The sequence below is a fragment of the Pseudophryne corroboree genome, chromosome 9, assembly GCF_028390025.1.
Source record: "Pseudophryne corroboree isolate aPseCor3 chromosome 9, aPseCor3.hap2, whole genome shotgun sequence".
Classification (NCBI taxonomy): Eukaryota; Metazoa; Chordata; class Amphibia; order Anura; family Myobatrachidae; genus Pseudophryne; species Pseudophryne corroboree.
In genome coordinates, this window is record NC_086452.1 from 192,872,354 (window position 1) to 192,884,622 (window position 12,269).

Below are 12,269 nucleotides of genomic sequence, written 5' to 3' on the forward strand. Positions count from 1 at the left end.
AATTCAGACCTGATCATTAGGCTGCATTTTTGCACAGTGGGCGATCAGGTCTAAACTGCCCATGAGTATGCACTGTAATGCGCAGGCACGTCGCACAGGTACAAAGCGGATCGTCGTTTAGTGATGGCTTTGTGCAAAGAATCCATTCGCACAGGCGATCGCAAGGAGATTGACAGGAAGAGGGCGTTTGTGGGTGTCAACTGACCATTTTCTGGGAGTGTTTGGAAAAACATAGGCATGTCCAAGCGTTTGCAGGGCGGGTGTCTGACGTCAAATCTGGCCCCGAACAGGCTGAAGTGATCGCGGTGGCTAAGTCCTGGGCTGCACAGAGACTACACAAAATCAGTTTGTACAGCTCTGCTACACATGCGTTCACACACTTGCACAGCTAAAATACACTCCCACTGTAGGCGGCGACTATCTGATCGCAGCAGTGCAAAAATCGCTTGCTAGTGATCAGGTCTGAATTAGCCCCTAAGTTCGCATTGGAATATTTTATTTATTTAGACATAGAGGTAGGAAGGCCCTGCTCACAAGCTTATGCAGATGGAGATGTAAGAGAGAAAGTTTTAAAACATGGGACAAAAAAGGGGGGAAGTAATCAGGATAGGAGCAGTATATTTGAGTGTCTTCTGCATAGAGGTTATTGGAAGAGCTGAAGATGCACATACAGTTGATAAGGGAAGAGGTATAAAGGAAAAAAGATGAGGGCTAAGGACAGATGTTTTAGGGACCCTGAAAGAAAGTTAGGATTTCAGCTTGGAAAGAACATTCCTGTGAAGTCCCAGGTAGCTTAGGGTGGTTAGCTGTACTGAAAGCACCAGAAGGATCAAGGAGTATGAGCAGGGGCATTTTATAAGGCAAGAGGGCCTATGTGCAACCTCAATGCAGACCTCTCCTCATACCGGTGCATGCGCAATGAAGACCCTGGGAGAGATTCAATTGTTTTCATTGCTGGCAACCAATAGATGGCATCCAACAGAGATATTCAATTCTTGATCCGTTGGATGGGATCAGCTGCCGGTGCCGGCATTTCAGCTTGCATCCCAAATTGGACTTTTCGCATTGCGCCCAGTACTTTGGTCTGGTTTAGCTGCTCTACACTGCTAAACCCGACCACTCTGGGTGTGATATGTGCAATAACAAAAATTTTTGAATATCACCTCTCCCCTGATCTTTTGTTACTTTAGACTAGAAGTGTGCACCGGAAATTTTTCGGGTTTTGTGTTTTGGTTTTAGATTCGGTTCCGCGGCCGTGTTTTGGATTTGGACGCGTTTTGGCAAAACCTCCCTGAAAATTTTTTGGCGGAGTCGGGTGTGTTTTGAATTTGGGTGTTTTTTTACAAAAAAACCCTCAAAAACAGCTTAAATCATAGAATTTGGGGGAAATTTTGATCCCATAGTATTATTAACCTCAATAACCATAATTTCCACTCATTTCCAGTCTATTCTGAACACCTCACACCTCACAATATTATTTTTAGTCCTAAAATTTGCACCAAGGTCGCTGGATGACTAAGCTAAGCGACCCAAGTGGGCGGCACAAACACCTGGCCCATCTAGGAGTGGCACTGCAGTGTCAGACAGGATGGCACTTCAAAAAATTAGCCCCAAACATCACATGATGCAGAGATAAATAAAATAAAAAAGAGGTGCAAGATGGAATTGTCCTTGGGCCTTCCCACCCACCCTAATGTTGTATAAACAGGACATGCACACTTTAACGAACCCATCATTTCAGCGACAGGGTCTGCCACACGACTGTGGCTGAAATGACTGGTTGGTTTGGGCCCCCACCAAAAAAGAAACAATCAATCTCTCCTTGCACAAACTGGCTCTACAGAGGCAAGATGTCCACCTCCTCCTCATCGTCCGATTCATCACCCCTTTCACTGTGTACATCCCCCTCCTCACAGAGTATTAATTCGTCCCCACTGGAATCCACCATCTCAGGTCCCTGTGTACTTTCTGGAGGCAATTGCTGGTGAATGTCTCCACGGAGCAATTGATTATAATTCATTTTGATGAACATCATCTTCTCCACATTTTGTGGAAGTAACCTCGTACACCGATTGCTGACAAGGTGACCGGCTGCACTAAACACTCTTTCGTAGTACACACTGGAGGGGGGGGGGGGCAACTTAGGTAAAATAAAGCCAGTTTGTGCAAGGGCCTCCAAATTGCCTCTTTTTCCTGCCAGTATACTTACGGACTGTCTGACATGCCTACTTGGATGTGGTCACTCATATAATCATCCACCATTCTTTCAATGGTGACAGAATCATATGCAGTGACAGTAGACGACATGTCAGTAATCGTTGGCAGGTACTTCAGTCCGGACCAGATGTCAGCACTCGCTCCAGACTGCCCTGCATCACCGCCAGCGGGTGGGCTTGGAATTCTTAGCCTTTTCCTTGCAGCCCCAGTTGCGGGAGAATGTGAAGGAGGAGCTGTTGACGGGTCACGTTCCGCTTGACTTGACAAATGTCTCACCAGCAGGTCTTTGCACCTCTGCACACTTGTGTCTGCCGGAAAGAGAGATACAATGTAGGTTTTAAACCTAGGATCGAGCACGGTGGCCAAAATGTAATGCTCTGATTTCAACAGATTGACCACCCGTGAATCCTGGTTAAGCGAATTAAGGGCTACATCCACAAGTCCCACATGCCTAGCGGAATCGCTCCGTTTTAGCTCCTCCTTCAATCTCTCCAGCTGCTTCTGCAAAAGCCTGATGAGGGGAATGACCTGACTCAGGCTGGCAGTGTCTGAACTGACTTCACGTGTGGCAAGTTCAAAGGGTTGCAGAACCTTGCACAACGTTGAAATCATTCTCCACTGCGCTTGAGTCAGGTGCATTCCCCCTCCTTTGCCTATATCGTAGGCAGATGTATAGGCTTGAATGGCCTTTTGCTGCTCCTCCATCCACTGAAGCATATAGAGGGTTGAATTCCACCTCGTTACCACCTCTTGCTTCAGATGATGGCGGGGCAGGTTCAGGAGTGTTTGCTGGTGCTCTAGTCTTCGGCACGTGGTGGCTGAATGCCGAAAGTGGCCAGCAATTCTTCGGGACACCGACAGCATCTCTTGCATGCCCCTGTCGTTTTTAAAAAAATTCTGCACCACCAAATTCAATGTATGTGCAAAACATGGGACGTGCTGGAATTTGCCCACATGTAATGCACGCACAATATTGGTGGCATTTTCCAATGTCACAAATCCCCAGGAGAGTCCAATTGGGGTAAGCCATTCTGCGATGATGTTCCTCAGTTTCCGTAAGAGGTTGTCAGCTGTGTGCCTCTTATGGAAAGCGGTGATACAAAGCGTAGCCTGCCTAGGAACGAGTTGGCGTATGCGAGATGCTGCTACTGGTGCCGCCGCTGCTGTTCTTGCTGCGGGAGGTAATACATCTACCCAGTGGGCTGTCACAGTCATATAGTCCTGAGTCTGCCCTGCTCCACTTGTCCACATTCCCGTGGTTAAGTGGACATTGGGTACAACTGCATTTTATAGGACACTGGTGACTCTTTTTCTAATATCTGTGTACATTCTCGGTATTGCCTGCCTAGAGAAATGGAACCTAGATGGTATTTGGTACCGGGGATACAGTACCTCAATCAATTCTCTAATTCCCTGTGAATTAACGGTGGATACCGGACACACGTTTAACACCAACACAGCTGCCAAGGCCTGAGTTATCCGCTTTGCAGCATGATGACTGCTGTGATATTTCATCTTCCTCGCAAAGGACTGTTGGACAGTCAATTGCTTACTGGAAGTAGTACAAGTGGTCTTCCGACTTCCCCTCTGGGATGACAATCGACTCCCAGCAGCAACAACAGCAGCGCCAGCAGCAGTAGGCGTTACACTCAAGGATCCATCAGAGGAATCCCAGTTAGGAGAGGACTCGTCAGACTTGCCAGTGACATGGCCTGCAGGACTATTGGCTTTCCTGTCTAAGGAGGAAATTGACACTGAGGGAGTTGGTGGTGTGGTTTGCAGGAGCTTGGGTACAAGAGGAAGGGATTTAGTTGTCAGTGGACTGCTTCCGCTCTCACCCAAAGTTTTTGAACTTGTCAATGACTTCTGATGAATGCGCTCCAGGTGACGTATAAGGGAGGATGTACCTAGGTGGTTAACGTCCTTACCCCTACTTATTACAGCTTGACAAAGGCAACAGACGGCTTGACACCTATTGTCCGCATTTCGGTTAAAATAATTCCACACCGAAGAGGTGATTTTTTTTTGTAATTTGACCAGGCATGTCAATGGCTATATTCATCCCACGCAGCGCCAGATTAAGGTCCTCATGGGCCTGGAGCTGAAATTTCTGCAAGGCCTATTACATACCTCCCGACTGTCCCAGCAGGGAGGGCATAGAGAGACGCGGGGCGGCATGGACAGCATAGAGAGACGTGGGGCAGTAGGAAGAGTATAGAGATGTGGGGCAGTAGGGAAGGTATAGAGATGTGGGGCGTTAGGGAGAACATAGAGACACAGGGCGGTAGGGAGGGCATAGAGACGCAAGGCGGTAGGGAGGGCATAGAGACGCAAAGCAATAGGGAAGGCATAGAGACATGGGGTGGTAGGGAGGGCATAGAGAGATGTGGGGCAGTAGGGAGGGCATAGAGAGACGCGGGGCAGTAGGGAGGACATAGAGAGATGTGGGGCGATAGGGAGGGTATAGAGATGAGGGGAGGTAGAGATGGCATAGAGATGTGGGGCGGTACATAGGGCATAAAGATACGTGGGGTGGTAGGGAGAGCATAGAGATGCGGAGCGGTAGGGAGAGCATAGAGACACGGGGCGATAGGGAGGGCATAAAGACGTGGGGCGGTAGGGAGGGCATAGAGACGAGGAGTGAGAGGGAGGGCATAGAGAGATGTGGGGCAGTAGGGATGGCATAGAGACACGGGGCGGTAGGGAGGGCATAGAGACGCGGGGCAGTAGGGAGGGCATAGAGATGTGGGGCGGTAGGGAGGGCATAGAGACGTGAGGCAGTAGGGAGGGCATAGAGACGTGTGGTGGTAGGGAGTACATAGAGACGCGGGTTGGCATGGATGGCATAGAGAGACACATGGCAGTAGGGAGGGTATAGAGACGTGGGGCGGTAGAGGGCATAAAGAGATGTGGGACGGTAGGGAGGGCATAGAGACTCAGGGCGGCATGGAGGGCATAGAGAGACGTGGGGCAGTAGGGAGAGCATAGAGATGCGGAGCGGTAGGGAGAGCATAGAGACGCGGGGTGGTAGATAGGGCATAGAGACATGGGGTGGTAGGGAGGGCATAGAGATGCGGGGTGGTAGGGAGGGCATAGAGAGACGTCGGGCGGTAGGGAGGGCATAGAGATGCGGGCGGTAGGGAGAGCATAGAGACGAGGGGAGGTAGGGAGAGCATAGAGAGACGCGATGTGGTAGGGAAGAGCATAGAGAGACATGTGGCAATAGGGAGGGCATAGGGAGAAGCAAGGCGGTAGTGAGGGCATAGAGAGATGCAGTAAGGAGGGTATAGAGAGACTGCAATATAGAGATTTAGAGATGCAGTATTTTTCTTGGGCTGTGTGCCTGACAAAAGTCCCAAATGAGGAAGTTGAGGGAGGAGAGGAGGAAAAGTAGTGGAGGGGGTGGACTCTGGGAGCAGAGACAATAGTGAACAGAAAGATGAATGGATACTGCCCTGCCTAGATAGGGTAGTGCACTGCCCCTTAAACTATGGGGGGGTCCTGGTGGATGTGACCAGCGCCGGATTGGTGACACCCTGACCACAAGCAAATCACTGGGTTGGGGTGGGGGCATGTTACTATGTGTGCCCACCACAGCAGAGCTCTCTTCTGGCCCCAAGCTTGTACCGGACACCGCACAGTGGAGCACTCACCTGTAAAATCTGTGCTGCGTCCAAACATCACCTCCCCGCAGTGTCACCCACTCTGCCCGTTCCTTCTCCATCTCTGGTCTTTCAGGCAGCAGGTCAGGTGCTGGGATGTGGAGTCTGGGGATCTGGGAGCGCTGGTGGCAGGGAGGCACCATGCGACAGTGACATCAAGTGCGAGGAGGAGGCGCCGGGTCCCAGTGAGTATGCGGCGCAGGGAGGGCTATGAAAGCCTTCCGCTGCGCCACCATCACAAACGGGCCGCAGCAGCAGTTGTTACACTGGCGCCGTGGCAGGAGAGTGGGGGGTGTTAATGCCGGAGGGGCAGGGGGCACTGACAGCAGGGCCTAGGAGACTGCTGTAAAAGGATTTATTTTCCTAATTACAGCAGAGACTTGCTGCAGCAGATGCAGTGGGCCTATTTTGGGGTGTGGGCCTGGAGCTGCAGCTCCATCCACCCCATTATTAATCTGGCCCTGACCCCACGGACAACAGGTGTCTCCCCGGGTGCCTGACTTAAACAAACCACCTCACCATCAGAATCCTCCTTGTCAATTTCCTCCTCAGCGCCAGCAACACCCATATCCTCATCCTGGTGTACTTCAACAGTGACATCTTCAATTTGACTATCAGGAACTGGACTGTGGGTGCTCCTTCCAGCACTTGCAGGGGGCGTGCAAATGGTTGAAGGCGCCACCTCTTCCTGTCCAGAGTTGGGAAGGTCAGGCATCGCAACCGACACAATTGGACTCTCCTTGGGGGTTTGTGATTTAGAAGAATGCATAGTTCTTTGCTGTGCTTTTGCCATCTTAACTCTCTTCAGTTTTCTAGCGGGAGGATGAGTGCTTCCATCCTCATGTGAAGCTGAACCACTAGCCATGAACATAGGCCAGGCCCTCAGCCGTTCCTTGCCACTCCGTGTCGTAAATGGCACATTGGCAAGTTTACGCTTCTCCTCAGACGATTTTAATTTAGATTTTTGGGTCATTCTACTGAACTTTAGTTTTTTGGATTTTACATGCTCTCTACTATGCCATTGGGCATCGGCCTTGGTAGATGACGTTGATGGCATTTCATCGTCTCAGCCATGACTTCAGCACGAGGTGGAATTGGATCTTGATCTTTCCCTATTTTACCCTCCACATTTTTGTTCTCCATTTTTTAATGTGTGGAATTATATGCCAGTAATATATCAATAGCAATAGCCTACTGTACTGTACTATATATGTATACTGCTGGTCACCAAAATGCTGCACTGTCCTACTATATACTGCTCACAATAATGCAGCACAGAGATAGTATTCTTGACACAGAGCTGCAAGATACAGCAATGGCCTACTGTACTGTACTATATATGTGTACTGCTGGTCACCAAAATGCTGCACTGTCCTACTATATACTGCTCACAATAATGCAGCACAGAGATAGTATACTTGACACAGAGCTGCAAGATACAGCAATGGCCTACTGTACTGTACTACTATATATGTATACCGCTGGTCACCAAAATGCTGCACTGTCCTACTATATACTGCTCACAATAATGCAGCACAGAGATAGTATACTTGACACAGAGCTGCAAGATACAGCAATGGCCTACTGTACTGTACTGTACTATATATGTGTACTGCTGGTCACCACAATGCTGCACTGTCCTACTATATACTGCTCACAATAATGCAGCACAGATATAGTATGCTTGACACAGAGCTGCAAGATACAGCAATGGCCTACTGTACTGTACTACTATAATTATATACTGGTGGTCCCCAGTCCCCACAATGCAACACACTGAGCACAGATATTTTCAGCACACTGAGCACAGATATTTGCAGCACACTGAGCACAGATTACGGAGCTTTTCAGGGAGGGAACGCAGCCACGTCCTCTCCGTTCAATCTCCAATGCACGAGTGAAAATGGCGGCGACGCGTGGCTCTTTATATAGAATCTCGCGAGAATCCGACAGCGGGATGATGACATTCGGCCACGTTCGGGTTAACCGAGCAAGGCTGCAAGATCCGAAGCTGCCTCGGACCCGTGTAAAATAGGTGAAGTTCGGGGGGGGTTCGGATCTCGGAGAACTGAACCCGCTCATCTCTACTTTAGATGGGAGATAAGGTGCGCTAAACAATTGAATTCAGCCCTCTGTGTCAGAGTTTACTGCTCATGTGCTTAACCTCTGATTTTCTTACACGTACAGTATGTGCATATCTCTGAGAAAATGGCACACCAATGAAGAGCCAAGTCAAGGAATAAACTGCTGTGGCAAATAATCCAATGATCCAATATATGAGTTTTCACTCTAGGATTATCTATCTATCTATCTATCTATCTATCTATCTATCTATCTATCTATCTATCTATCTTATATATACATAGATATATATTGTGATAGAAGCACTGGTAAAGTGATAAACAAGAGGATATGTGATATGTTTGTCCCAGATTTCTGGCCTATGTATTTTAAACCCTCAGGAAATGTCTGTTTTGCTAAACAGAATTGATTAGAGTTTGGACTTTCAGTAAAAGCCAGAGATGGGTCCTGGGGGTGTGGATGTGAGAGAAAATGGAGGGCTCCCTTCACAAGGCCCATTTTGGGTCTTTAGGCTTTCAGCCTGAGAGCAGGGTAATGTATTGCCTGCACCTGTAAGAGGCTGATAATAATAAAAAAAAAAAATAAAAAAATAATAATAATAATAATAATAATAATAATAATAATAATTTTATTTATATAGTGCTCTTTCTCCAACAGGATTCAAGGCGCTTTACAGACATCAAAAACAATGCACATAATACAGAGGATTTAAGTAATACAGCAATAGATAAGCCACAGAGACATAAAAGAAAACCTTAAGCACACAGGAAGCATAATGCATGATTGGTGTAGGCATTTTGAGTAATAACTTCCAAGGGTTTTGTATTCCACCCTCACAAGGTACCAGGTGCGGCAGCCATCTTGGGTGCACAGTTTAGGATTACCCAAGGTGGAATAGTCTACCCCTAGAAGAGATGACACTAAGTGGGGGTGATTTTAGAGTCCTAAAGTTCAGAGTAGGGTTCCAACAAAGCCACCAGGTCTATGTATTTTTCATCCCACCCACAAGCGTACCAGATGAGGTAGCCATGTTGGTCACACGTCGAAGGTTATACTGTGGGAGGTGAGCCATACAAGAGCCCAGTGTATACAGTGTATGGGGAAACTGACACTTGTGTAGTAGTATGATGTGCCCTGTATGTAGGGCGCAATGGCAGGGTGTGCAATCAATGGAGGTAAACATTACAGGAAAAGCACACAATGGGATCGAAGAGAGAAAAAAACTACAGGGAGGAAAAAACAATTGCAGGTAACCAGTGGCAGAAGGAAAATTGGGATAACATTATTTCGCTAAGATCATAGTATGGGTGGGTATGAGAATGTGGAAAGCACACTCAGGAGCAATGGAGATGTCCCTGCTGAGCCTGGTCCTGGTGCTCTCCCCCAACAGTTCCCTGCTTATCTTGAGGGTTAGGCCCAGGGGCAGACTTAATGTTCTCAGAAGTGGTAAGCTGTATCAGGGCTTGGCTCAGGGTCTGACTACATGGGGAAACAGGCAGCAGACCTGTTACGAGACACTGTGATTTACTGACTGTAAGAACTGTGCATATGCCTATGTTTGTGGTAGGGGCATTGCGTCCTATCACCCTGAGAGAGGGAATCTATTATGTTTAATTAGTGACTAGATGGGCTAGAATGTATTTTTATGTTTTATGTACTGCACAATAAAACTAGCCACGGTTAGTTTAACCCTGGACTGATGTGTTTTCCTGGCTGCTGTGTGTTTGGAGGTGCTCATTTAACCCATGAGAGGGCACGCCTACCCTGATCTCCTCACAACTGGTGGAAGCGAATGAGAGCAACACACTGAGAATTGCAGCAATAGGAAAAGTTTACATTTAAAATTTAAAATGACAGACACCAATCTGCTGTTTTGGACATCAACCCATATACTGTGAAATCCATGATGGTGGCGTCGGCAGATGCTTAGAGAAGCCAGATTCGGCTTCAGATCCATACCCAAAGATAATATGAAAGTCATTGTTAAGGCTTGCTGCAGGCTACGTCAGCTCAGCAGGACACAAACAAGATTCAGCAAGAAGCCACCAGGGCACATCAATTGGCCATAGAGGCAAACAGGAAGGCTGTTAAATGAGCTGGTACTGCAGCTAGCAGCCTGGTCTGGAGATGCTTCCACTGATATCCCAACTAACACCTGCTCCATATGGACCAGTCTCTTATTGCAATAGATGACCCAGAGTGATGAAGTTAAAGCTTATCTTACTACTTTTGAAAGAACAGTTGAGAGAGAGAGAGAGAGAGAGAGAGATGGCCTAAAGATCAGTGGGCCAGTCTTGTGTCACCCTTCATGTCTGTAGAACCACAAAAAGCATATTTTGAGTTGTGTCTGACTGATGCAAAAGACTATGGTAAATTAAAACAAGAAATCCTAACTCGATTAGGAGTCACAGTGTTTGTTCATGTCCAGCAAGTTCACCGCTGGGAATACCAAGCAGAAAAGCCTCCCTGCTCTCAAATGCATGACCTCTTACATTTAACAAAGTCTCTACAGCCAGAGTCACTAACAGGACCACATATCATAGAAAGGGTCATTACAGATCAATACCTACAGTCTCTACATACAACTCTCCCAAGTGATGAGCCAAGTGGACCCTAAAACATGTGACCAATTGGTTGAAATAGTGGAGAGGTATGTAGTGGCTGAGGATCTTTTGAGTGTACCCCACCAGGCCCTAATCCCACAAGGGGGATCTCCAGTGACCACTGGTAAAACCATTCCATGGGAGAAGGGTTCTGGGTGGAGGAAATTACCTAAGACTGTGGGTTTGGAACCTGAAAGCAGTGCCAGGAAGGTTCCTATCTGGTAAAAGACTTGATAATAATATGATACAATGTTTTCGGTGTGGTGGTTTGGGCCTTATTGCTGCTATTTTTTCACTTACCTCTGAACCTATGCAATGTGATACTGCTTTTGTTAATCGTAGAGTGTCTTTCTGCTCAGATAGCCTGCACTGCAGACATACATGCTGAAACAAATAAGAAAATATGTATAGTCACTATAGACGGCAACGGGGTCGAGGCTTTGTTGGATTCTGGTAGCCTGATTACTCTTATGAAAGCCGAATTGGTGAACCCCTTAAACAGTTGGTGTGACTTGCATAAATGGGGATAATTTGGTATTAAAATACAGATGGAGCCATCTTCATCTTTGCCTTTAATAGGATTAATTGAGCCAGGGCAGTCGGACTTAATCCCCTGCTGTAATGACTTAATCCCCTGCTGTATTGTTCTCATTGTATTGCAGCTGAGAACAATAGATGAAGGGTTTATGCTAATAAACCATGGTGTGCCTAGGCGCAGCAGAGAAGCCAAGATGAGCGTGGCTCTATCTGTAGGAGGAGGTTAACATAGAAACACAGTGTAGCTCTGCTCTAGACTGTGTGGGTTTGGTTCCTGGCTTGATGTATGATGCGATATTGGGGAGAGACTTTGCCCACTTCTGGAAGCTGTGGGAAAGTTAATTTGTTACAGAAGTAAATAACCCATACCATTTTGAAAATGTTACTGATACATTGGCTGTGGGAGCGTCTTCCTAGTCTGAAATGTGCCCTTTTTTTCAAGTATGATTGGGGAGCTAGAGAATGTTGATAACCGAGGAGGGGCAGAGAATGATATACATCCTACTGAAATAGAAAATTTGGTTGAACCAGTTAATCATCTGCCTAATCTTGAAGTCAGGAAAGAGAGCAGTTAAATGACCCTACTCTGGTAAAAACTAAAGAGAATGTAAAAGTGACTTGATGAAAACCCTGTAGACCCTAATAGTTGGTTGTCATATACTCACATGGCAATATGCCAGGATTTTTTGTATCAAGTGACTAAGAAAGAGGAAGATGTTGTGGAACAACTGGTAGTCCCAAAGGCATATAGAAGAATACTATTAGACCTAGCTCATGGTCACATAACTACAGGTCATCTAGATATAGAAAAAAACACTGATATTATTTATAAAAGTTTTTCTTGCCGGGGTCCAAAAAGACATATCTCAATATTGTGCATCCTGCTCTGTATGTCAGTATCATGCTCCAAGGCCACATTAAAATTTAATATTCTGCTTGTCCCATTACCCATTATTGACGTTCCATTTGAAAGAATAGCTATGGATTTGGTTTGACCTCTAATAAATCTGCCCAGTGCTATCAATATATTTTGGTGACAATAGATTGTGCTACCAGATACCCAGAAGCGATACCATTGTGCAATACAGATGGAGCCTCCCTTATCTTTGCCGTTTCTTCACCTAAACTTAGGTTTAGTCGCACCTAGGCGATAGCTTAGGTTGATGAG

The 12,269-nt window shown here is 46.8% G+C and overlaps 1 protein-coding gene across 4 annotated transcripts in view; it reads left to right on the forward strand.

Annotated features, from left to right (window-relative positions):
- LOC134957843 (putative ferric-chelate reductase 1) overlaps positions 1-12,269 on the forward strand; it is a 149,814-nt gene that overhangs the window by 97,230 nt on the left and 40,315 nt on the right. The gene's annotated exons all lie outside the window — the stretch shown is intronic.